The sequence below is a fragment of the Acinonyx jubatus genome, chromosome C1, assembly GCF_027475565.1.
Source record: "Acinonyx jubatus isolate Ajub_Pintada_27869175 chromosome C1, VMU_Ajub_asm_v1.0, whole genome shotgun sequence".
In the NCBI taxonomy this organism is placed as follows: domain Eukaryota; kingdom Metazoa; phylum Chordata; class Mammalia; order Carnivora; family Felidae; genus Acinonyx; species Acinonyx jubatus.
The window spans coordinates 104,738,626-104,742,206 of NC_069381.1; positions in this window are offsets into that span (position 1 = coordinate 104,738,626).

Here is a 3,581-nt window from a genome sequence, read left to right on the forward strand (position 1 = left end):
CAGCCGCTTGAGTCCATGCCTTCGGTGGTCCAACTTCCACCTAAGTCCTTTTTCCTGTATTTACCCTTTTGAAGGAATAAATTCCTCCCACACAACCTAATGCAACCATACTTTCTATAATTTTAAATGATCTCACTCCTACCCCAGGGACGACTGGAAGTTACCCCAAGATCTCCGGGATCTAGCCGGCCTGTTCCCAGCATCCCTCTTTCCTGTCGATATTTGGGACCGATCATCACAACACTGGACCAAGCACAAAGCCAGTTTCCCTGGCAGCGCAGGAGACTGGCCTTAGAATGGGCTCTTTTAGGGCATCTGAGATCTGCCCTCATTAGAGTCTCAGAGACAAGGAGTGTTGTTTGTGGGTGGAGTGGGTGATGAACTGGCTTCCCTTGCTGTGCCTCCCTCCAGGTGCAGGTCGTCAGGGATGCTGAAACATTTCAAGGGACAAGGAGGGAGTGGCTGATAAGACTCAGTGAGGTTTTGAGTGTTCTGAGTCAGCCAAATGCTGGCGTGTTTCCCAGTTCCAGTACTCAGGGTTAAATTCTTTCTGCTCAGTACCCTAAATTTCACACAAAAGATCCTGCGAGGGTGTGGATTTAACAGTTAATTTGGTGACCCACAGAATCAAACTTTTGAGGGTTTGTGTGTGTGTGTGTGTGTGTGTGTGTGTGTGTGTGTGAGAGAGAGAGAGAGAGAGAGAAAATATACATAAGAGAGCTTTATTTTTTTAAGTTATATAAAGTCTTGGATTTCAGTGCATGTTGTAGGGGTAAAAGGTAAGAATTTGTCTTTGTTCTGTGCAGGGACATTAGAAGAAACCTCTGCATTCCACAGTCTTGAATTCCGTATACTGTTCCTATTGGTCTGTGGCTCTTTGTCCCTCAGATCTTCCCTTCAGGGGGTTCCCGATTCCATGTGACCATAGGTAAGAATTTAATTAGCGATTCTTTATAAGTCCCTGCCTCTCTGGGTCACTAGCTTCTGACTCAAGTCTGGGTCAGTCTGTCTGATAGTCTGGCCCAGGGCCTCTTGCTAACTGCCAGTTGTAAGGGGGTCTTGGAAAGTGAGTACCTGGCTTTCCAGTCTTTGTAGAGGGAGACAGAGTGCCTACAGCAAGACTCACAGGACAGGGAATTCCTCAAATGTGTACAGGAGGCCAGATGTTGGGCAGGGTAAAACCCATCGAGGGTCCAGTGCACTTCCTTAGGAGGCTGTTAGGGACATTTTTTATTTATTTAAAGTTTTTTTTTAACATTGATTTATTTTTGAGAGAGAGAGAGACAGAGCATGAGCAGGGGAGGGGCAGACAGAGAGGGAGACACAGAATCCAAAGCAGGCTCCAGGCTCAGAGCTGTCAGCACAGAACCCAACACGGGACTCAAACTCACGAACCGTGAGACCATGACCTGAGCCAGAGTCAGATGGTTAACCAGCTGAGCCACTCAGGGATCTGGTTGTTAGGGACATTTAAAAAGATGGTATGTATGTAAAGCATCTCACATAGTACCTGCTACATATTATTACATCCCAATCAATGGTATTTCCTACATCTTCCTGGTTAATAAAATTGCCAGGTCTGAGCCATGAAAGGACGAGACTGCAAATACATAGTTAAACGCAAGCATTGAAATTTGACATAGGATTTAGATAAAAGATTTAATAGGCAGGCTAGGAAAAGTTATATTAATTCATTATCTTCTGATACTTAGAAAATTTTTATTTTTGGTATAAGCATTAACCTTTTAATTGAGAAAAAGTGTTACTATTCAGCTTATTTTCTAAAAAGTTCTTTAATAAAACCAGCTTACTGTTTTTATCTGGTTCTTATTATAAAGAGGAAATTAAAAAAATTGGGGGTGCCTGTGTGGCTCAGTCAGTTAAGCATCTGACTTTGGCTCAGGTTATAATCTCATGGTTTCTGGGTTTGAGCCCCACGTTGGGCTCTGTGCTGACAGCTCAGAGCCTGGAGACTGCTTCGGATTCTGTGTCCCCCCCTCTCTCTCTGACCCTCCCCCGTTCATGCTCTGTCTTTCTTAAAAATAAGTAAACATTAACATTTTTTTTTAATTTGAATTCATCTTCATCCATAAAAAGTTGTTCAGCTTGGCATCTGTGCCCTACTGGGATGATTTCTCATTGGACAGGAGCTTGCTCCTGCTTGCTATCCCATTTGGGTGTCTGAGTCAGTTCCACATGCTTGGTTTTAAGTTTATGAACATGTAAAAAAGGATCAGCATAAATGAGAAAGTACTGTTTTGATTCCTAAGCCCAATCTGAAATCCGAATGAACTTGGTCATGAATTTTTCCAGTCACAAGCTGCATTGAAATTAGAGGCCCCAGAGGCATATTTCTTAGCTTGGAAATATTATCTTTATCTGTTGGCTTCCATAAGCAACAAAAGAATGTTGCCTCTCAAGATTCACTCTACATGACTTGTGATTCCTTTGCATGTGTCTGGTAATTCATTCATCAAACATATATTGAGTTCCTAGTACATGTTGGGTATCACGTTAGCCTCTGAAAATGGTGATGAAAAGAGTTGGTCCCTGAACTGAAGGAGTTCGTGGTCTCATAGAATAGGTAAGACAGACATGGAAGCAAGTTAGTGTAGTGTCATGTGACAAGTGTGATACTCTATGTATAAAGACAGGTGGTGGCTCAAAGGACAAAATGTCTAACTGTGGTTGTGGGGGAGGTGGATTCAAAGAAGTCTTCACAGAGGAAGAGACACTTGAGCTGGATCTGGAAGGACAGCACAGGTGCTCCCCGGGAGAAGGGGAGAGGGTGTTCCAGAAAGGGTCATGGCCCAAGCATAGGCATGAAGGGGCCTGGTGCCTTGTGGGGCTGCAGGTAGTGTGGAGCATAGTGAAGGAGAAGGGAATGTAGGGAGATGAGGCTGGGGGGAGGCGGAAGCCAGAACCTGGTGGGCCTTTTATGCCCTGCTGAGGAGTCTACACTTCATCCTAAAGGCGCTAGAGGCCACTAAGGTGCCTTAAAGGGGGCAGGTTTGAATTTAGAGCAGTTACTCAGTATGATCAATTGGAAGTGAAGGCTAAGGGTGGAGCAGGGTGAATTTGGAGAAAGGCAAACCAGCGAGGGCAGAGAATATTGTAGAGGTGCCTGTGAGAAGGGATAGCAATGTCCATCTTTGACTCTATCTCCATTTGACATGATGAAGGTACTGTAGCTGTACTGATAGGATGCCCAACGCTTGTCAGATCACTTCAGTTTCCTAAAACAAAATAACCCTTATGGCAGTGTGGCAGAGGCTGCTAGCTGACTCCCAAAGACCCGTGGGCCCCTTCCATGGTGTAGAGCAGGGTTGGGAAACAGATACCCAGCCGGGAGCTCCATTAGCAAGCCCCCTGCCCTGGAGCCCTGTGGGCCTCGTGTGACAAGACAAGTTATCAGCAGAGGGAGGGATGTGTTCACTTCAGGGCTGAGGTGGTTAAATATCGGGTGTGAGCTCCCGTATTCTCTCTGTCCTCCCTGCATACCTTCTCCCCCTGATGACTAGAAGTCCCTGAGTTACCACTTGAAGGAGAGCTGCCAGACCTGACTGGACTTTATTGTGCTG